At 38.5% G+C, this 24,790-nt stretch overlaps 2 protein-coding genes across 7 annotated transcripts in view; one reads left to right on the top strand and one right to left on the bottom strand.

The window, feature by feature from the left end:
* Nucleotides 1–24,790, top strand: part of crybb3 (crystallin, beta B3) — a 783,391-nt gene that overhangs the window by 528,553 nt on the left and 230,048 nt on the right. The gene's annotated exons all lie outside the window — the stretch shown is intronic.
* LOC137071536 (proteoglycan 4) overlaps nucleotides 1–24,790 on the bottom strand; it is a 163,871-nt gene that overhangs the window by 61,667 nt on the left and 77,414 nt on the right. The window lies entirely within an intron of this gene.

Raw genomic sequence — 24,790 nt, 5'->3', positions numbered from 1 at the left:
TCCGATTGAGAGGGCATGTAAACACTTGATCAGATAGAAAACTGAAATAGCGTAATGACTTATGAAGTACGGAAGCGAGCTGTTCTTCATGTTGAATAAAGTGTCATAAATGAGTGTGAAGTGAGCAGGACATCTCCCACCAGTCCTTGTTTCATCCACCATCGACTGGTTTTTGGCATATGATGGTGTTTTTACTGTTTGATAAATATAAGCAGCACAGCTCAACGCTTCATGTGCTAGTCGTCTCCTAACAAGGACCCGAAATAGATACATATTATGTCTGCTTTTTAACAACTTGAACTCCAAGACCATTTTTTGGGATTTCCACCTGGATTTGGCCTACCCAAATTGAAAAGCTTCCCATACACACATACATTGGTCTAAGTTCAAAATGTTGGTGTCATTTTACAGAAAACCCTTTGAAGTTACATAAAACACTGCTAACAGTGATAAACATGTAGGTATATGTTGTCTAAGCTGTTATAACCCCCCAAAAAAGTAGGCGCTTTTTGATTTTTTTTTATAAATTCATTTTTGAAAGTGTGTAACTCAGGCCCTGTGTGGGGCAGGTTCCTGCAGACAGTTTGGGCTGCTTCCTCTAAATTCTAGAAAATAGTGGAAAAAAGAAGTTTGTCTGTGTCATGTTGTATGACAGATTTATTCAAATGGGTCTGAAGGGATGACCCCCCTTTTTTCCCCCTCCACCACCATATAGTGATATAAATGCAATATTCCAGTGTCATTAAATTAATTATATATTCTGGAAGCAGCCCAAAGTGTCTGCAGGGTCCTAGAGCACACAGGGCCTGAGATACACACTTTCAAAAATGAATTTATATTAAAAAATCAAAAAGCGCCTACATTTTTGGGGGGTTATAACAGCTTAGACAACATATACCTATGTTTATGACTTTTAGCAGTGTTTTATGTAACTTTAAAGGGTTTCCTGTAAAATGATACCAACATTTTGAACCTAGACCACGTATGTGTGTATGGGAGGCTTTTCAATTTGGGTAGGCCAAATCCAGGCGGAAATGGCACCAGAGTAATTTAGTGTAAATACATTACTTTGTGTAAAACAAATGTCAAAGTGATGCATATCTCCAGAAAGTAGAGACTCTAAGCTTTCAAGTACCACATATGAGGTCAGAGCTCCTCCACAGACATTTAAAATTTAAAGTATATACATGACGATGTCATTCCCGACCCTGTACAGGGTCCACGGAGTTTAAGTGGTTAAAACAAACAAAAGGATGATGGTTAGTATGCAACAATGGGAAACTCATATATTCGTGCATCCATCAGACGCACACATCAACCCGATCACTTTATTCCGTATTCATGTAAACACTGCATTCGGATTCGTCAATCGGAATGAATTAATTCAGATTGAAGCAAGTTTCCATGTAAATGTACTGTTCACAAGCAAGATGTCAATGTTCAGTGTAATCTGGCAGTATTTTCAGAAGTAAAATATGGCTATGATTTTTATGACAATGTCTGAAAATACAAAAGACTGCACTTTATCTGTATGACATACAGTACATTTCAACAGTAAAATGTACACATTATTCTAGATTGGACTGGATTCACAGATACACTTTTACTGTTGGTCAGTAAAAAAATTACAGTACAATGTCATTGCGATATAAAGAAAAAGACAAGACACACATGTACGTGTGTGTGTGTGTGTTTGTGTGTTACATTATGTCTCTACTCTAAGTATATTAACTGTAATGTAAAATGCAAGTAGACTATTGTAAAATAGCATTACAGTAAGTGTACAGTATTACAGTATAGTAAACATTGTCTAGTTACACACCTGTTCTATCTACAAACGCTTGAATGACTGAGGACACACAAAGTTGTTCTCCCAACATTCAGCTGTACCTTTTGACCAACCTCGGCCATAAGGTCATGATTGAGAATAGTGGCCCTTACTTCATCAGAAACATCTCCATCTCTATCTCTTCCTCGGTTCTGCCTCCGTACCCTTCCACCACACACCCTGACTCCTCTTCTTCTTCCCGGCTGTTGACCCTCTTTGTTTCCTTGTTGTTCTTTCATTGTCAGAGTGTGTAACAGTGTTGTGCTCTATCTATGCTTCCCAAATGAAGGTTCATGAGATGGCATCTGAGCTATAGAGAACTGGTTGATCATTGGATGATCTAATGCTTTACGTTCCCCTTCATTAGTGAAATTCATAATTAACCTCTCCAATTCAACAAATCAGGACAAAAAAAAGTATAATATAAATGTATATAAAATATTCTTGACAGTTTATGACAACTGGTTCAGCCATTTTGCATTTGATGATTTATGGCAATAATGCCTATATGTTGTGGGGTAAGACTATTCAATAGGGAACCAGTATAATATATTTTGATAAATATGACGTAAGCAATTGATAATCAATCAATCAATCAACTTTATTTATACAGCGCTTTTACAATGACGATTGTTTCAAAGCGGCTTCACAGTGTCAAACAGGATAATATTGCAACAAAATGTGATTTGGCTGTACAGTCGTTCTGGAGAAAACAGTGATGTTATCAGCTTATTTTAATTTATCATATAGCGACAATGTTGGCAGATCTGTATTATAGTTTATAGAATTAAATAAGACCTAATAAATTAATTTTATTTGTATATTCAGTTGAATAACTTAGATCATAATTTTAGTGTCCCCAACTGAGCAAGCCAAGCCAAGATAATGTAGGAAACAGCTGACACTTGCAGCTATAGGCCATAATCGATTGCACGAATGTACCAAAGCATTTGCAATTTGTTCAAAACATTGAGAAATTGTTTTTATGATGTGCACAAGTGATAATGTGGAGGTTAAAACAAGAAATTTAGTTTTGATCTGAGAAATGCACCAAAATGACTGAGAAAAACTGTAATTAATATAAGTAATATAATATAGCACAAATAGATTTAGATAAATAGTTTTCTATAACTGCTTTCCTCATAATATAATGGAAGTAATATAATATAATTAATATAATATAGTATAAATATAATGTTTGCTATAACTGCTCTCCTCATAATATAATGCAAGTAATATAATATAATTAATATAATATAGTATAAATATAATGTTTGCTGTAACTGCTCTCTTTATAATACAATGTAATGTAATATAATTAATATTATATAATATATGAATGTTTGCTGTAACTGCTCTCCTCATAATACAATGTAATGTAGTAATGTAATGTAATATAATTAATATAATATAGTATAAATATAATGTTTGCTGTAACTGCTCTCCTCATAATACAATGTAATGTAATATAATTAATATAATATAGTATAAATATAATGTTTGCTGTAACTGCTCTCCTCATAATATAATGTAATTAATATGATATAATTAATATAATATAATATATAAATGTTTGCTGCAACTGCTCTCCTCATAATACAATGTAATGTAATATAATTAATATAATATAGTATAAATATAATGTTTGCTACAGCTGCTCTCCCCATAATGTAATATAATATAATATAATATAATGTAATATAATATAATATAATATAATATAATATAATATAAAATAATATAATATAATATAATATAATATAATATAATATAATATAATATAATATAATATAATATAATATAATATAATGTGGATTGGTTGCTGTGGTGATGGCTGTGTGCTCTGCTGTGCGTAACTCCCGCGCGCTGAGCGGGTGGGGGAGGGGCGGGGCTGTGGCTCATCACTGATAATATGAGAGGGAGTGGCAGAACGCAAAGTAGGAGAAAACATTTAAAACTAATAAAATCACTCATAAAAGCAAGCGATTTTGCATGTTATCACATCTTTTGTGGATTGAGTATTTGTATTGAATAAACTCATATGTGTAAATCATCACACCTACATTGACAGATTTAAATAGTTGTCCCTCCGCTTTTGGGAGAAATATATACATTTCAAATTCTCATGACGTAATTTGTCTTTCACGTCCCCTCTTCAAACTCGCATTGGTGCTACCTGCATCATTAATACACTCCTGTAAGTTACAGTAAGTTATGTGCTGTATAGTCTCGGTGACGCGGGGGCGGGGCAGCAGCGCGATCTTCACACACACACACACTGACGAGAGCAAAACTGCGAGGATTAAAAATTTAAAAACATCGTGAGAGCTTCTGCTGGGCAAGGCAAATGAGCCTGTTTTTTTATTTAAATACTAATTATTGCAAATGTATCTATAATTATATGTGTATTATCTGTCAATTCATTCTCAATGACGCTTCCACCATCTTTATTTATGACGTAATGGTCTCTGATTGGTCAGATCACCCGAGTCCCGCTCCCATAGTGGCTTCCTGCGTTCTGATTGGTCAGGATCCCTGAAGTGTGTATCTTTTCCGGAAGTGCAGTTCCCCTAGAGGGCGCTGTGTTATACACACTTTAGTGGGGGGGCATACACACTTTAGTACACAAATCACTTAAAACTAATTTTTTGGGACAAGTGAGATTTTAAGCCCAGACACCATTTTTGAGCATGCTGAATGGCACTATATGGTCAAACAAATGGGGACATACAAAATGTCCCCAATTTTTTAGGTGGTCCTCAGTTTACTGGTGTGTATCCTGGTGAATGTACCCAAAAGTGATATAAGTAAGTACACACACACACACACACACACACACACACACACACACACACACACACACACACACACACACACACGCACACGCACACGCACACGCACACGTTAAAATAGGTTGTCTATTAGTCAAACTTAATAACATCTCTCTGGTGAGTGATTAAAAAAGTTCTGAACAAATGTTTTGCTTCATAGGTATAGTTTTAGAGAGCATCTAAAGTTAACCCTTACGTTTGTTCCTAAGTTTTATTTGAACCATTTTAAATTCTGAACATCTGAAAACGTAAGCCAATGTGTGTTCTGTGAAAAGACTTATATAAACTATTCAATTTGTGCTCAGATTCACCAAGGTTTGCAATCATAATTTAGAAATCCCAACAATTCTTATTAAGTTTAGGGGGGGAAAAAAGATTTAAAAGAATTTGAGCTGCTATCCACATTCATTTCAGAACTCTATGCATACCGTATGTCAGCTATTCACTCATCTGTCTTTTTTTTCTTAAGACATTTTTGAAGAAATATCTTCAGAGGCAAAGTTGATATACTGTTTAATTGTTTAGGGTCAGTGAGGCTCTTCTGCTCACCAAGGCAATATTTATTTGATCAAAAAATACAGAACAGTTTTTAAAAATTTGAAATATTATTACAATTTAAAATAAATGTTTTCTATTTAAATATATTTTCAAATGTAATTTATTCCTGTGATCAAAGCTGATTTTTCAGCATCATTACTCCAGTCTTCAGTGTCACATGATCCTTCTCATCTAATATGATGAATAACTGCTTCTCAAATATTTTTTGCTAGTTTCAGCTCAACACAGTTCTTATTTCCACGTCCAGCACCACGTTGTTTAAATAGCAAATGCACTCTCGCACATCTGTTCGCCTATGGGTGTATGCTGGTCTGAAAACACAGGTGTGTTCCTCTAACAGAAACAGAATTTTTAATTATTTGACCAAAAAAAAAAACTCAGCACGTCTAAACCTAGAATACTGTCTAACACTTGATGGCTGCTCTGTCAAGCCCTCGTCGTCAGTGAGGAACCTGGGGGTGATCTTTGATACTAATCCTTAATTTGAAAGGCACATTTCTAGCATCTGTAAAACTGCATTATTCCATCTTAAAAATGTTTCGGCACATGCTTCCAATGCAAATTGCTGAACTGTTAGTTCATGTGTTCATGACCTCAAGGCTAGACTATTGTAATGTTCTTTTGGGTGGTTGCCCTGCTCGCTTAATAAACAAACTCCAGCAGGTCTAAAACGCAGGAGCTCAAGTTCTTACTAGAACCATATTAGCCTGGTTCTGTCAACACTGCACTGGCTCCCTATTAAACATTGTTTGCATTTTAAAATCTTGCAAATTACTTACTAAGCACTAAATAGTTTAGTTTAGCTCCCCGGTACTTGAGCAAGCTCTTAACACATTATTTTAAAATTTCCTAATTTAGTTTTGGAGGTCTCCAACAACAGGTTTTTCTTGCATTAAAGGTCAAAATTAAAGGTTTTATTTTCTCATTATATAGATTGCACATTCCAGCGCAAGTCCGAATCGACAAAGAAACATTGGAAGAACTAGTTATTCAACCCAAACCTTGAGCAGGGCATTTCTCAGTGATGCTACTCAGTTTGAGGTACATTATGAGATGTTTCAACTGTTTCTCATTATTAGCATTAACAAATCTTCTTCCATCAACAAACATGTGTGTGTGTATGTGTGTGGAGTGGGGGGTGGGGGGCATGTTTTTGTGAAATAGCAGGACACAAATGTGTATAATGACATGGGTATGACATAGGTATTACAAAGAGAGGGTGAACATTTTCAAAATGCTTATAAATCATACAGAATCATTTTTGAAAAAGTAAAAATGCAGAATGTTTCCTGTGATGGGTAGGTTTAGGGGCAGGGGCAGTGTAGGGGGATAGAAAAATACAGTTTGTACAGTAAAAATTATTACGCCTATGTAATGTCTCCACATTTCACAAAAACAAACACAGTGTATCTATGTGTGTGTGGGTGTGTGTGTGGGTGCGTGTGTTCAAAACAAATCTTGCTATATCCTGTCTTTACTCAAAGTAGTAAGAATGACAGACAATCTGCATTAATAGACACAGTTTTAGGTAAAAGTGACCTACAGCGGATTTACAGTAGTATTTCAGTAAGACAGTAATAACTTGAGTTAGCCGGTTAGCCTGATGTCTACACAATATGAAACGCAATAAACACATTGTAGAGCAAAGCGTCTTCTCCACATGACTCTATCCAGAATCTGCTGCAGTGTTTGAGGTTTCCCTGGTCTTTGCGCGGCGTGCTTGCATAATAAGTGTATTGGTAATGTGCTAATGTTCCGTCTGACGTCACAACGAAACGGCTTCGGACTCAATTTGTTGAAAAAACATTTGTTTAATTGACTCAGAGTCACCTTTTACTTTTGAAAGACAGTAACTTTATATACGGTGCACTTTCAGATTTAAATCTTTGCAGGATGTTTTAATTCACTAAGAATTTACACAATACATGAAAGGTAATTTGCAAAAATCCATAATAGGGGCACTTTAAAGGGAATGGGAGATGAGACTCCCAAACGTTACTCCCAAAACACACCCATAGCTCCTTAAGAGACTATGTACAACCCTTTTGAACCATGCGCCTGGCGCGCAGAGCGTTTTTTCTGTCATTAAACTAGAAAAGGTGGATTCGGACACGACCTAAATGCACCTGTGCCATGCGCTTCAGACTGTGCGCTCAGATCCTTAAAACAGTGCCCCATGTCTTCAAAAACAGCCTATTGTAGGCTACATGAAGGTGAGCAAATGATTAGAGTATTTATTTTTGTGTGAACTGTTCCTTTAAGTCTCCTGAGCTATGAAAGATCAACCTTTAGTGTGTACTCAGCGTGTGTGTGTGTGTGTGTGTGTGTGTGTGTGTGTGTGTGTGTGTGTGTGTGTGTGTGTGTGTGTGTGTGTGTGTGTGTGTGTGTGGCGGCTGTGTATAAATACCTCCGGCTTCCTTTCTCACTTCAGTACATCCTGTTTCTACCATCTTCCCCCACAGTCCCTCTACCATCTGAGCTACAGTCTGATGTTGCTTTCCTCGGGGTGACAGTGAACATGCGGAGGACTTTTCCTATTTCTCTCATCCCTTTCATTGCTGCTTTCCTCCGCCGGTCTGAAGAGGGAGGATGGATTACGGGATGAGTCGGACACACGGTTCAGTGACCTTTGTGTGCTCTGCTTTGTCCCCTCCATCCATCCATACACACACACACACAGACACACACACACACACACACACACACACACACACACACACACACACACACACACACACACACACACACACACACAGAGTGTAGGTAGAATGGCACACACACACACACACACACAGAGTGTAGGTAGAATGGGTCAGGCCAACCAATCAGATTCATTCACTTTCAGTTAGGAAATCAAAGTGGTGAGGAGACAAGCAAAAGTCCACAAAGCCATGAAATGTACTGAGCTACACTCAGCCTGTACGTTTCATCTGTACCGATGATTGATATCATCAGTTATATTTGTCAGGCTTAATGCACAGTTATCCTTTCAAAATAAATACAGACAGTGGGATCTAGCTGTGACTGCTTTTATTACTTAACATATAAGTAAATGGACATTCAATGAAATCATCACTAAAAAAAAAGAACATATTCTTTGATATATCTAAGCATTAATCCAACCCATTAATCCATGGCAAGGAAAGCACCTTACACTTGAGCGTATGAGGTGTGTGTGTGTGTGTGTGTGTGTTTCTCTCTCATAGCTTCAAGGACTTCATGATCATTTGTGCATTTCTTTGGTGTCTAGAATCCAGTATTCCTGTAATTCCATTAAGTTTAATAAAGAACTCTGTCTTGTCTACTGTCCAAACATACCGCGCCATCTTTAAAGAATGATCAGCTCTTCCGTACAGTTTTGCGAAAATATCCTTTTTCGGATTGCCTGAAAAACCACCTCATGCGAGCGTAAAAACTTTTGTGCAAAATACAGTGGGTACGAATTAATTCAGCCATTTGCTAAAATCATTTTAGTTATTTTTTTCATTAATGTACTCACAGCACCCCATATTGACAGAAAAACCCATACTTGTTGCCATTTTTGCAGATTTATTAAAAAAAGAAAAACTGAAATATCACATGGTCCTAATTATTCAGGCCCTTTGCTGGGACACTCACATATTTAACTCATGCTGCGTCCCAATTCGCCTACTTATACTGCATCCTAAAAGTATGTACTCTTTTTGTGAAGAAAAGGTATATACTTTTGAGTGTGTAGCAGAAACGTATGCAAGCTTTGGGACTTCTACCCCATCTTTAACGGACTCTGTCTCTTAGTTACGTGCATACTGTCACTGTTTATCTGCCCTGTCAATCATCGTCAGATTCGTCACAGTTCAAATCCTCCACATTCAGCTTAATCTCCTACTGTATCGGAGAGAAATGTAGCCGCTCGTTGATCAATATCAGCCGTTAGAGTGCCCATCGATCCATAATTCGAATTTGGACCGGAAATAGTAAACCATCCGGGGAATCTTTGGAATCTTTGAGCCCAGCTGTGTTTGATTATACTGATTGGACTTGATTAGGAAAGCCACACACCTGTCTATATATGACCTTACAGCTCACAGTGCATGTCAGAGCAAATGAGAATCATGAGGTCAAAGGATCTGTCTTAAGAGCTCAGAGACAGAATTTTGGCAAGGCACAGATCTGGCCAAGGTTACAAAAAAAATATTAAGAGCACAGTGGCCTCCATTAAATCCTTAAATGGAAGACGTTTGAGAAGTCCAGAACCCTTGCTGGCCGCCCGAGCAAACTGAGCTATCAGGGGAGAAGAGTCTTGGCGAGAGAGGTAAAAAAGAACCCAAAGATCACTGTGGCTGAGCTCCAGAGATGCAGTCTGAAGATGGGAGAAAGTTGTAGTTGTAGAAAGTCAACCATCACTGCAGCCCTCCACCAGTCGGGGCTTTGGGCTTTATGGCAGAGTGGCCCGACGAAGCCTCTCCTCAGTGCAAGTCACATGAAAGTTTGCTAAAAAAAACACCTGAATGACTCTAAGATGGTGAGCAATAAGATTATCTGGTCTGATGAGACCAAGATAGAACTTTTTGTCCTTAATTCTACACTGTAAAAAAATTTTTGAGAAAGCAACCAGCTGCAGAACTTAGGGTCAATACTTGTACAAACTTTGTTTGAGTTATCTAAATATTTTTCATGTTAAAATAGTTGAATAAACTTTAAAAGTTGAATTTGTCATACCAAACATAAGTTGGATTTTTTTACAGTGTAAGCGGTATGTGTGGAGAAAAATATAATCTGTCCAATACAGTCCAAACAGTGAAGCATGGTGGTGGCAGCATCATGCTGTGGGGGTTTTATTCAGCTGCAGGGACAGGACGATTGCGAGAGAAATCAAGGGAAAGATGAATGCGGCCAAGTACAGGGATATCCTGGACAACAACTATGTGACTGTTCTTGAATGGTCCAGCCAGAGCCCTGACTTAAACCCAATTGAGCATCTATGGAGAGACCTGAAAATGACTGTCCATCAACATTTACCATCTAATCTGACTAGGGTGACCAGACGTCCCGAAAAATTCGGGACAGTCCCGAAATCTAAACAGTTGTCCTGAATCCCGAATCTGGCCCAAACTCTCACGAAAATTATACTAAAGAAAAATCTTAGTTATTGTCTGATAAACATAAAAAAATGTCTGCGGAGGTTGAGTCGTCCTGCAACCAGCCCCCGCCGGCTGCTCATTGGCTGCAGCATCTTTTTTCTAAATTCTAAAAATATATGGGAGGCGGCTAGGCGCAAATTAAGATATGCATTGATAAGCTAATTTTTATTCACCTAATTTTCACCTACCCTAAATCCCTCCAAAATGATCTTGAGTAAATACAACGATAAAACAAATGCAACATTGTTTCTTTTTCCAGTCCACAAAATTCACAGGTATATGAAATGCTCAGCTTAAATATTTCCCAAACATGCTTAACTGCTTAATACATAATATGTAGCATTTTATAGGATACTAATTTTGTTATTACTACAAAATTTGTTTGGCATTTCCCATGCTTTGTTCCAATCGATATTACTGTATAAAAAATACCAAAAATCTTCCAGCAGGAAAAGAGAGATTTTCTTATAATCTTTGCTACTTTATCAATATAAATTATCAATATAAATATTTCTACAAAAATCATCCACGTTGATTTTCTGAACTAGAGTTTCTTAACATCACACTCATCCGGCCCACTTTCATTCTAATTACTTCAGTTTTTATATTACAATATAACCTGCCCACAAATAAACCCATGCATAATGGTGTTTGTTTGAGTCTCATGAGTTTAAAAACACATTTTAATATCCAAACATTTTTAATTAAATGTTTTAATTAAAATCCATCCATTTTTAATTAAGTGTCTGCAATCTTATATGCAGCAAGAATCCAAAGGTAACAAATAAAATTAATCTCAGACAGCTCACATATGATATCTGTAATGTGATACATTATATTATATTATATTATATTATATTATATTATATTATATTATATTATATTATATTATATTATATTATATTATATTATAATGTGTTATATTAAAATGCTACGAATAAATAGTAAACATATTTTAACAATTTAATACAGCATTTTATGCCATGCCGAGTAGCTTTTTATGCAATGGTCTAAATTTTAATAAATAAAAAAAATAAAGATTACCAAATATTAGTTGTTGTTTTTTTTTTTTGTTTTTTTTTCTAGAACTCTATTATCCTGGCCTGAGTCCCTGACATTTGCTATTCCTGGTTTGAGGTAAAGCAAAAAAAATTCAGGCTAGAACCAACTTTCTTCTGGAAATGGGCCTTGCACTTCATGCAACAACTAAAAAAATACCAAAAACATCAGCTGAATAAAAGACACTGCAAAAATGCCTTGAAAAAAATTATTTGGTTAGTTCTAAGGAAAGATCTAGCAGCATCTGGTTTGCAAATGTCAAATGCAATGAATACAACGACATTCAGAGTCTTTCATGTGTGACATAAGTGTTGTTTTGGCCACTGTATAACATTTCAGACAGATCTGCCGATGACGGTGCAGTGTATCCTTCAGACTGTGGCACAATGCCACAGAGTTTCTCTCTCTAAGGGTGAATTTTAATTGTTCACTTATGGAGAAGTGAGAGGCTTCTGGGATTAGAGTTTCAATGTTTCTCTAGTGCTCTTATATTCCCATCTTAGACTCACCTTTCAAAGAGTACTCATATTCTCTCTTTCTGTCTCGCTCACACCATCCGCCCTGCTGAAATACTGTTGCTACATGTAACAGAAGACAAAATGAAGTGTTGCTACCAGCCATATAGACGTTAGTCATGGGTAGACGGCATATTGAAATTGACACAAACTAAAACAAGGCTGTTATAGAATGAATTACAGTTTGTTCAATATGTCACACTGATTTAGGTCAACCCATGCTTTTTTTTTGGTCCAGTGGAAAACAGCACATTTTCAATATGCTCATACTCATATTTGCGTTTCACAGCCTTGTTTTCATTCAGATCAAATTAAATATGAGCTGTGCTCCAAAACCTATAGTGAGCTGCTTAACTTCGTCGCATTTTGGAAACAATGCCTGTTCCAAAAGGTTTGCTTCCTTATAAGAAAACTTCCTTCGGATAAATTCAAAGGCAGCATTGCATGTATCCTTCATGTTGAATGCAATCCCAGAATGCATTGCTACACGATTGTTTATAGAGAAATTACAGTTATAAATATACTTCATTTCCAGTCAATACCCTAAAGCCCTGATAAAAAATTGTGGACGGACGGACGGACGGACGGACGGACAGACAGACAGACAGACAGACAGATAGACAGATAGATAGATAGATAGATAGATAGATAGATAGATAGATAGATAGATAGATAGATAGATAGATAGATAGATAGATAGATAGATAGATAGATAGATAGATAGATAGATAGATAGATAGATAGATAGATCGATCCACCAATAGCAAACCACAACCATCCATTTAATTCCACATGGACAAAGTCCCGTCCCGTCCTACATTTGTTCTTGTTCAAGAAGCGGTTTCACTCGGACAGGGAAGAAAAGGCTATTGCAACTTTCATTTCATGTCCACTATAAAATGCTGCCTCAGATGGTAAACCACGCAGCTCACTAGGTTTTGTAACAGAGCTCTGGTTTCTTACTCTGACTGATAACACAAATTCCCTTCACTACGGTACTTGTGTCTGTCTTTCTCTTTGGCTTTTGCCTTTCTTTCTCCTTTTATGTGTAATACACACTCCAGCTCAGCACTCACTGCCGTACACGGCCTGCCGGTTTCCCTCACAAGGCATTTTTTACCCTTCACCTTCATTATCACTTGTTTAAAACTTTTACTAGGTATTGAATATTTGATGCAGATTAATATTTCACTGCAGGAGTACCGTCAGGAGAGCGAATAACTAAAAGAGCTGAGAGCAGAGCAGACATTTACGATTCCCCACCACGGCTTCCTCTTCCTCTCAGCCGTGGCATGAGCGAAACTTTGCCCCGAGGCAACAAACATCACATGCGGACCACTGAGTCATACATGGAGAAGCGGTTAGAGAGAAAGGCTGAGGGAGAAATCAGGGAACGCTAGACTTTTTCATCATTACAAGAATTTTGGAAATGGACCATAGGGCAGAAATCACACAAGCACACCAATGCTGATGCTGATTCTCCACCGACACATTATAAACGTGCTACGGTTCAAAAGTTTGGAGCTGGTGAGATTTTTTTAATGGTTTTGAAAGAAGTCTCTTATGCTGATCATTATTTGATCAAAATACAATAAAAACAGTAAAATTGTGAAATATTGTACTGAATATTGAATAGTAGGCTACTGAATGTCTGTATATTCAGCACTTGAATACTGTAAAAATACAGCAGTTCAAGTGCAAATTTCAAAAAGGTCAAATAAAACTCTAAATGAAAAGCATGTCAGTACACTGAAATACTGCAAGTTGTGCAACTGCAAAATCAAGGTCAACGAGAGGTTGATTCTGCTTCAGCATCATGTCTTCGTGCTGCCTCTGGCCTGAGGACATTGTCCACATCACAGGGAATGTTGTCTCTTGCCGGGCAAAGGGAAAAATCCTTTAGTCTGACACATCCAGCCTTGACAACACTGTCCACACCTTGCTCTTCCTCGTCCTCATCCTCTTCCTCCTTGTCCAGCACCTGTTATACACTATATTGGGCCCACGCCCCTTAAACTCATTGAACTCAGTGAACTCAAGCGTGGTTCTGTGATAGGTTTCCACCTGTGCAATAAATCCATTTCTGAAATTACCTCACTACTAAATATTCCACTGTTAGTGGCATTATAACAAAGTGAAAGCAATTGGGAGCACATAAAAAAAATGTATTGGATGGTTGTGGTTTGCTATTGGTGGATCTCATTTGAGTGACCGGTTGTCCCGCCCTCGTGGAGAGGAGAGGAGAGGAGAGGAGAGGAGAGGAGAGGAGAGGAGAGGAGAGGAGAGGAGAGGAGAGGAGAGGAGAGGAGAGGAGAGGAGAGGAGAGGAGAGGAGAGGAGAGGAGAGGAGAGGAGAGGAGAGGAGAGGAGAGGAGAGGAGAGGAGAGGAGAGGAGAGGAGAGGAGAGGAGAGAAGAGAAGAGAAGAGAAGAGAAGAGAAGAGAAGAGAAGAGAAGAGAAGAGAAGAGAAGAGAAGAGAAGAGAAGAGAAGAGAAGAGAAGAGAAGAGAAGAGAAGAGAAGAGAAGAGAAGAGAAGAGAAGAGAAGAGAAGAGAAGAGAAGAGAAGAGAAGAGAAGAGAAGAGAAGAGAAGAGAAGAGAAGAGAAGAGAAGAGAAGTTTTAAGGCCTTCAGAGGATGTTGATATGCCTGCGAGTATGCGCTTCCCTTGCAGATAACCCATAATTCTGAATGCATTTCGAATGTACCAGCTTCCTCAATCTGTAAACAGTATCATTCAGTGTCCGTTTAAGTGACTATACCCTTTCGGGAGCTACTCTAGATAAATGACACATTTCCGATTCAGCACGTGAAGCGCTGTGGATGAGGGTGAGAAAGAATGTCATGTCTGGCCACAAGCGAAGCTCTGCTGAAATGAGGCAGTCTGTCACACTCTCCCCCAGCACCCACTACCTAATACAAATCTCTCTCCCTGAGGCTTTGGACAATGAGAGGCAGGAGCAGGTCCTATTCTCTGCTGCGTCCCCTCTGGAATCTGATTAGGCTGCTGTATTTGGACTCCAGGGGCCCGGGGTGCTCATATTGACTCCAAAATGGTATAGTCTGTCACTCCACCCCCTGTGACTCCACAATTGCATTTATTGGAGAAATGCAGGAGCCCGTCATACATTTAAACCTGTTTATTAATATGCTGCGAGAGCACTATAAATATTAAATAAATGAAGTCTGTGCATGTCTGTGAGGAGGAGTTGAAGGCGTCTCAAATGGAGAAATGGGCCTGTGTGGAGCTTTAAAAAAATCACTGACAATGAAAGAAAAAGAGAGATTTTCACACTAGGGTTTGTCATGGTTCCCACAATTCAGCTGTAAATAGCAATAACAGTAACATCCAATCATTTTCAATATCAATTTTGCAATCTTGATACAACAGCAGAAAATGTGATTACAAATATTTTATTAATTTATATTGATTAAAAAAATTGTATGAAGACATTAAAGGTGCCATGTGTAAAAATTGAGGTAAAAATATCCCAAAAAATGACCTACACGCATCAAAAGAATGAGAAGAAATAAGGGCGATGATGTCATTAAAAAAATGTCAAGTTATAGTGCTGCAGAGATATCGACCTTAATTAGCAGTAGCATTACTAGCCCCGGCCCGACAGGTATCGTAATACCAGTCTCAGCCATGGGAGGCGGTATGCGGGAAACATAACCACCAGCCAACCTGGCGTACTTGAACCTGATGTCAATCGTGTGGAAAGTACAGCCCACTACTTCATTTCAGTTCAGGGAAGAGAGTGGACGGATGGCCGAAGCCCTTGGCCCCTTAAATATATCTGATATGATAACAATATCTGTTTTTACCTGACCGGAAAAAGCGGAAGTGCAGGCGCCCGGCGACTGTGTCATAATAAAAGTCAGTTTAGAATAGGCGCCCTCCAGTGGACAAAAAGTTGCATAGTGCACCTTTAATGTAAAACATTTATACATTTTTATTTTTTTATTTTTACTGAAATATGTTTTACAAGTAATTGTTCAAGTAAACTATTAAATAGTATATACCGTGTTTAATATAATACTTAATGTATAGTAAAATATTGTATAATAATAAAATGTAAATGTTAACTTTATATAATATAAAAATTTAAGCCAAAATACTGAAACAATGTACTTGTGATATGTTTTACAAGTAACTGTTCAAGTAAAATACTAAATATGATATATTCTCAATATGTTTATTATATAAACAACAGCAGATTTACTTGGTCTCCTGATCAACAGGTCCAATATATTAACTACGACTTTAGCCTTAATAAACTCATAATTTACTGCTTATTAATAGTTGGTAAGGTAGTTTTTGTAGCATTTAAGTTTAGCTATTGGGTAAGATTAAGGGATGTAGAATAAGATCATGCAGAATAAGGCATTAATTTGTGCTTTATAAGTACTAATAAACAGCCAAAATACTAGTAATATGCCTCTAGTTAATAGTAAATAACTGAAACCTTAAAATAAAGTGTTACCCTTATTTTTTCCCAATCTTAGAAATTTCTGTAAAAAAAAACACGTTTTTTTTTTCCTCCAAAACGGCCATTTACTAGAAGTGAATGAACTAGAAATGCATTTCACAGAGCCTTCAGAATCTGATTCAATACTGCTGTAAAGCTGCTATCATTACATCTATAGCAGGCTTATAATCGAACAAACTGAGACACTCTGAAAACCTGTGCACGGTTCATATCTAATAGTTCTCTTCATTCCCTTACTTGGTGACATCATCCTCGTATGTAACCTTTTCACAGACCTCCCAAAAAACCTGAAACGTGACTAGCATCAGGAGACCCAAAAAGCACAATGTGTAAAGCCTTCACCCAATACTAAAACATCTTCCTTTATCTTCTTCTTCGCTTCTTGGAGGATACAACATGAAAAGACATTATTATGATTTAATTTCCCACTGGTACAGAAAGCTCCTCTTTTTCCCCTCACACGCACACAACCAGCTCGGCTCGTCCACTTCTTTCATTCTCTCTGTAATAGCCTCTATTGAGTCAGCTGTATTGAAGCCAGTGCAGGGTAACCAGGTACAGGGATGCTTCAAGGGTCAATTAATAGTCTGAAGTTTTTGACCTGTGATCGCTGCCTGGAAACATGGACTTAAAAATGTTGCATGAGTTAGGAATAATTTTCCCTGCTGGGAACAACAGCTTAAACCCGCCTAAGGTGGATATATCTGATCTCCCACCTTGGCTAAACTTGGTGTTTTAAAAGGGTTTTGGGCACATTTCAGCTGGTCAACCAACTTAACAACAGCTTGCCTGTGCTGGAAGACCAGCTAAACCAACTTACACCAGTTAAAACCAGCAAAATGCCAGATTTTTTCATCAGGGTTATGGGTAGAGTTAAAACTATAAAGAACTGCTACAGCCTCAAAGCATGAAGGTCAAAATTCATGTGTTTTTAATAATAATAATAATAATTCATTACATTTATATAGCGCTTTTTCTGGACACCCAAAGAACTTTACATATAGAAGGGGAGAATCTCCTCAGCCACCACCAATGTGCAGCATCCACCTGGATGATGCGACGGCAGCCATTTTGCGCCAGAACGCCCACCGCACACCAGCTAATTGGTGGAGAGGAGACAGAGTGGTTAAGCCGATCAGGATATGGGGATTATTAGGAGGCCATGATGGACAGGGGCCAATGGGCAAATTTGGCCAGGATGCCAGGGTTACACCCCTACTCTGTATCGAAGGACATCCTGGGATTTTTAACGCCCACAGAGAGTCGGGACCTCGGTTTAACGTCTCATCCGAAGGACGGTGCTTATTGACAGTATAGTGTCCCCATCACTGTACTGGGGCATTAGGACCCACACAGACCACAGGGTGAGCACCCTGTAAAGCACCCACAAACTGCCACAGAGTTTACTCTGCCCTAGCGTCAGTCTCTAGCATGCCTCTTGAGGGCAGAGGAGTGAGGTTTAAATGCACAGCTTTTATTGGCCTACGTCCATTACACTCACCCCTCTAAACCTCTCTCCCATCCTGGTCATAGAACCAAATGTACCCGGTCCTACTCAGTCCGCTCCGATTGGGACTTGAACCGGTGTCTGTGGCATGGAAAGCGGGTGTGATAAAAAGGACGCTAAAGACCACAGCCTCTAGCGTAAGTAGCTAGCATGCCTCTTACTGGCCTATGTCTGTTACAGTAACCCCCCTAACCTAATCTCCCATCCGGGTCCAATTCTAATGGCACCAATTTTAACCAGTCCTCAGCACACTCCAAGTAAGATTCGAACCAGGATCACCGGCGTGGGAGGCGGATATGCTAACAAGAACGCTTAAGACCACAGCCTCTAGCGTCAGCTGCTAGCATGTCTCTTTTGGCCAGGGGAGTGAGATTTACACACGCAGCTCTTACTGTTCATTATACTTGCACACTATATATTTCAATTTTGATTAACAAAGACATTTACATCAATATTCACAAATGCAGTAATCCTTAAAGGGTGTTAAAATTCTTTTATTCATAAAAGAAACCTTGTTTTTAATTGTTTAAAGAGAAAAGTATGTATATTTTTTACTTTCTCTAATTTTCTTTACTACTTTCTCTCGTCTTTGTTTTTTTCCATCTCTTTCCGTCTATCTTTCCTCTTCCGGTTCCAATAAGATAATCATTACTCTGTTTACTAACAATACAATAGAGAGCATATTACAAAGCACACTACATATTACAAATGTATATGCAGAAAATGTTTTGAGGTTAATAAATTCTTCAAAGGATTTTATTTGATTTTACAAAATTACAGTTACTGTAATTTGTACAAAATTATTCTGGCAACCACAGCTACCAATTTTTATTTAAATGCCCCCCTTCAGCTCATGGTTCGAATGTCTTCTGCTGTGAAATCCTTACTGATTTTTATACAATACACATAAAAATGAATTATATATTGTTAGTAATATTTCTAGATGAACAATCTGAAGCAGTTTAGGTTTACTTGATTACCAATGCATAATTTCCCATAAATATCATGTTAAATTGTTAGTATCAAATATGATCCATCAGACTTTCGAGGAAGTTTTACATTGTTCTTCTTTCAATCATCATTATATTCATTGCATTATACACTCACCTATTGGATTATTAGGAACACCATACTAACACTGTGTTTGACCCCCTTTCGCCTTCAGAACTGCCTTAATTCTACGTGGCATTGATTCAACAAGGTACTGAAAGCATTCTTTAGAAATGTTGGCCCATATTGATAGGATAGCATCTTGCAGTTGATGGAGATTTGTGGGATGCACATCCAGGGCACAAAGCTCCCGTTCCACCACATCCCAAAGATGCTCTATTGGGTTGAGATCTGGTGACTGTGGGGGCCATTTTAGTACAGTCAACTCATTGTCATGTTCAAGAAACCAATTTGAAATGATTCAAGCTTTGTGACATGGTGCATTATCCTGCTGGAAGTAGCCATCAGACGATGGGTACATGGGGGTCATAAAGGGATGGACATGGTCAGAAACAAGGCTCAGGTAGGCTGTGGCATTTAAATGGTGCCCAATTGGCACCAAGAGGCCTAAAGTGTGCCAAGAAAACATCCCCCACACCATTACACCACCACCACCAGCCTGCACAGTGGCAACAAGGTATGATGGATCAATGTTCTCATTCGCTTTACGCCAAATTCTGACTCTACCATCTGAATGTCTCAACAGAAATTGAGACTCATCAGACCAGGCAACGTTTTCCCAGTCTTCAACTGTACAATTTTGGTGAGCTCATGCAAATTGTAGCCTCTTTTTCCTATTTGTAGGGGAGATGAGTGGTACCCGTTGGGGTCTTCTGCTGTTGTAGCCCATCCACCTCAAGGTTGTGCGTGTTGTGGCTTCACAAATGCTTTGCTGCATACCTCGGTTGTAACGAGTGGTTATTTCAGTCAAAGTTGCTCTTCTATCCGCTTGAATCAGTCGGCCCATTCTCCTCTGACCTCTAGCATCAACAAGGCATTTTCGCCCACAGGACTGCCGCATACTGTTTTTTTTTTCCTTTTCAAACCATTCTTTGTAAACCCTAGAAATGGTTGTGTGTGAAAATCCCAGTAACTGAGCAGATTGTGAAATACTCAGACCAACCCGTCTGGCACCAACAACCATACCACGCTCAAAATTACTTAAATCACGTTTCTTTCTCATTATGACATTCAGTTTGGAGTTCAGGAGATTGTCTTGACCGGGACCACACCCCTAATTGCATTGAAGCAACTGCCATGTGATTGGTTGATTAGATAATTGCATTAATGAGAAATTGAACAGGTGTTCCTAATAATCCTTTAGGTGAGTGTATGTTTTGCCCAGAGCTTTATTATAAGACATATTATTGGGAGATATTAGAGTGTAAACAGATATTTCCATGCATTTTATGCAAGTATCTGCTATCTGCAGTAAAGATCTCACTGATGTACATTACAAGCATCAGACTTTCATTTTACTGTTTGGCCATATAAATATCAGCATCTGCAGCAAATTGCATACTTTAGCTCATTTTGGGCCTCTGAATAAAACACCTGTTTTTATCCTCTTCAAGTATGAGCTGGGCTACATATTCTCACACTGTATTATATTAAAAGAGCCATAAAGGCCATGATGAAACAAATATGACACCCATGAAAAAGTTTTGTTTTTAAATTGTGTCTAAAAGTTCAATATACTGTTCTGTTAAAAAAAAAACAAATCATTGCATATGCAGGCTTTACAGTGTTAAGCCCGAATCCCACTCGTAGAGCCGCTCGTGCCCAAGTCTTCTGCTGTGGTAAGCCAAGGCGGCCCGTTCTGACATTGAACACTGGCAGGAAACCCCAACACTCGCACACAACATTAATATTTAGATCACCCTCTGGGTAGACACAAGGAGAAAATATCTAGCCAGTAATCTCTCTAAAATTATCCCTTCCATCTCTCCCGCTTTCTTCCTCTACCTGCATCTCTCCGTCGCTGGCTCTTGAAGCACAGGTTCGCTTTCATTTCCCCCCACAGATGGAGTCGCACTCAGACTTGGACGTGTTCCTTTTTTGTCACTGTCTTTCTTCCTTGGATCCCAGCAGGGACCTGGCAACTCCCTACCTCTCCGCTTCACTCTCAGCTCATCTGTTTCTGTGCTTTTGAGCTAACAGACACAGATCCCCATCCTCAATGCTCGGTCGGCTGCCATCGCTCATACTGAACAATTTCCTTTCTGTTAACTGACTGATTCCGGTTCAGGCATCCTCAGAAGTCCAACATATGTGCACCTGGTGCTGTCTACATGATGATCCATGAACTGGACATGAGCAGACAATGCTCGCAGGGAAAAAACAACATGACAATTGAGATCTTAATATCTCAAATGTATCTCCTCAGCTGCTAAAGCCAGATTTGTGGTGAACTAACTCGATAATAAAACTGCTTATTTACACAAACATGAACTAAAATGTCCATAAATGAACACTGTAATGTATTTAAAATAGAAAAATATGAAATTATAATAGTATATATTATACTTAAAAAAAATTGTTTCATATAAAAGTTGCATTATAATTATTAAATTATGTCAATCATTAAATTATGCATTATATAACACAATTAGTTGCATTTTATTATTTGCATTTAGCATTGTGGTGACCATAACAAACAGACCATAATAGTGTTAATTATTTATAGTTATTATAATTACACATTTAATCATTCACCAGCTGAAAACCACTAAACGCTGAGATTAAATGAAGAGCAACTCGAGACATTTGCTTGTGATACTGTGCTTGTATTGTATATCCACACAAAAAAAGAAAAAGAAAAAAACATCACATCCACATCCTCCACTAAAGCTTCAGAAGAGATTTTTTGTGCTCAGATTTGCCAAGATACCAAGTCTGCCATCCAAACTCTTCAATATGTAAATATTTCTCATCAAATTCACCCATTAGCAAATAAACCGAGCTATGCTATTCATATTCATTTTATAACTCTGTACGCCTGTACTGCATCTCAACAACTGAATCATATGTGTTTTTATTTCTCCCAAGGAATTTTTGGAAAAAAAATAGACAAAGTTGATACTTCAATAAAACGAAACTGGGAATTGCCATTAAGACTTCCTTAAATAAGCCCAGGTATTAGCTTGCCAAAGTCGAACTGCTTTTATCTTTGAGGTCAACAAGAAAGCAAAATTGATCCACTTTATGTTCAAAACACATGATCTGGATCTTAATGTGCTAGATCATAATTTTCAACCAGTCTTCTCCAACTATAACCAGCTTCATTCTGGTAAGTAACAGCCATATTTCACAATGAAATCAATTCCCAATAGATAACATCAAGATCTACCCCTACATTTGTTCTACTGGACCAAGAAAAACAGCATATTAAAGAAGATAAATGGTTTGCAAACTGAGGTTCACATTGACATTTAATGTTTTTGACTCCGCCCCTTCCTAACCACACACGCCTTTATGTGTGCGTGCGAGAATTTGTGATTCTCCAGGTCTCCTCTGGGAGTGTTATTCACACCTTCATTCTGGGCCTTAGTAGATGAAAATGTGTGGTGACGTGGGCTGTTGTTATTGATTTTGGTAGACCTTGTGCAGTGGGGGAGGTTACATAAGCCCAGGCAATTATACCGTGGGCTCATGGGGAGAAGAAACATCCTGAATGTCCACCTGGATCTTCCTCAGTGCTCTGAACACTGATTCATACGCCTGGAGGTTTAAGCCACGACAGAAAGCACCCAGCTGATCAGGTCTGCCTGCTAGTCCTGAGGATTTCTGTTTGGTTGTGTCATCATAGATGTCAATTATTTTTAAAGAGCCACTTTTATGGGTTCCTAATTTAGTTTTGGAGTCTCCTATAAGAAGTTTGCATGTATTCACGGAATATACCCCGAGTATACATTTCACGTCACCTAATTTCTCGAAGAGTCTGAAAAAGGTGCATTCGAAAATTCAGGGCCCTATCATACACAATGCGACACCAGGCTAGTTTCAGCCTAAAGCAAGTTACCATTTCGAAGTCCTGTGCCACGTTGTTTAAATCGCAAATGCACTTGCGCCATCTGTTCACTCATGGACATGCTGGTCTGAAAACCAGGTGTGTTCAGACACATTGTTGGCATGTTGCTTTTTTGAGGAACTAAAAGCGATTTCACCATTGACCTTTTTTTTTTTGGTTATTTAAAGAGAACATTAGTAATATGCACATATAGGTGGATGCACAACACACACACACTTATTACACACGCAGCACCACACAAACATGCCAAATATTAAAGGTCCCATGGCATGACATTTTCATTTTATGAGAATATGAGTTCCCCTAGCCTGAATATTGTCCCCAAGTGGCTAGAAATTTTGATCGGTGTAAACCGAGTTATGGCTGTCTTTCTCTGCCTTGGAGAAAATGAGAGCCCAGACGAGCTGATCTTGAATTATGACGTCATACTAGGAAAGGTTTCTGCCCCTTCCTTTGCTTTGCCTGCCCAGAGAATTAGTAGAGAATGGATTCAGTTTATCAGTCTCGATGTCAGCTCAGGCTTTACCATATGGATTCGACAGCACCGCCACAGACCGTGAGTAACAGTGTTCATTAATGCCTGATCTGGGATCAGTGAGTTCTGATGTGTAGCTAATCATTCAAGTTCACACAGACGTTGTTTAATACTGTCAGTCCCGCCGCTGGCCGTCTTGATGCATCAGTGAATCAAGCCAGTGACTAAAACCATCAACTTCACGTCATTTTTCTTAGTAGCATGAAACAAATCTGTTATTTACACGATTAAACTAAAGAGAGCGATCAAAGAATACTCTTTATAATGTTCGGATCTGTCAATCACACATATATCTGCAGAGCACACTTGACCAAACTGCCGTTTGACGCTGTTAAACTCAACAGAAGCTCTCACTGTATTCATGCCGATGACGTGTTTGCCGGTAGCTGTGGTGAAAGCATTTTGTGAGAGAAATAACGTTGCAAAGATGTCAAATGCCAATCACAACAGTGGGTGTTTTCACTGAAGTCTCACAGCAGACAAGCCCCTTGAAACAAAGCATTCAAGCCAGAGGGCTAATACCAGTATAGAAAAAATGCCTTTTATTTCTAAATTATGAGATTTTTTTGATGTAAAAAATAAAAATTCCTCTATGGAGAAAATTTCCCCTCACAAATTCCGCAATGTAAATAGCGATTCCGCCGTAAAGGGAATGGGAGATGAGACTCTGTACGTTACTCCAAAAACACACCTATGACTCATTAAAGGGGGGGTGAAACACTCAGTTTCAGTCAATCTCATGTCAATCTTGAGTACCTATAGAGTAGTATTGCATCCTTCATATCTCCGAAAAGTCTTTAGTTTTATCATATTTATAAAAGAAATATGGGCTGTACCGAGTCTTTCCGGAAAAAACCGAGCGCCTGGAGGCGTATCGTGTGGGCGGAGCTAAAGAATGACAAGCGCGCAAAGCGGTGACGTCCTCAAGCGTGGAGAAACCCATCTATCTCAGCTAATACAGATAATGATCCACAATCAAATCTGAGGGAGAAATAAATTGAACAGGAGAAACGGCAACAGCAGGACGTCCGTCTCTGTGGTATGTAAGTTACTGTATTTAATGGCCTCTCCACATTTCTGTGTGTTTACTCGCAGTGTATGAGGACATGATTTGGTTTATGGACTATTGTATGCGACTAGACCTTAGAAGTAGCAAGCAAAACGGTTTTGCACGTCAGAATACTGTAACGTTATACAGAGAACAACAATGGAGTAACCGCATTTGAATGACGAAGCACGCGATCGTGTCGTTTACTGATGTTTACTCATGCGACGGTAGCCAATAGCAGAGACATTTGAAGCAGTTTAAGTTAACTCACCGTCGAA

This window comes from Pseudorasbora parva, chromosome 3 (assembly GCF_024679245.1).
Source record: "Pseudorasbora parva isolate DD20220531a chromosome 3, ASM2467924v1, whole genome shotgun sequence".
Classification (NCBI taxonomy): domain Eukaryota; kingdom Metazoa; phylum Chordata; class Actinopteri; order Cypriniformes; family Gobionidae; genus Pseudorasbora; species Pseudorasbora parva.
This window is presented reverse-complemented; position numbering and strand designations above follow the sequence as displayed.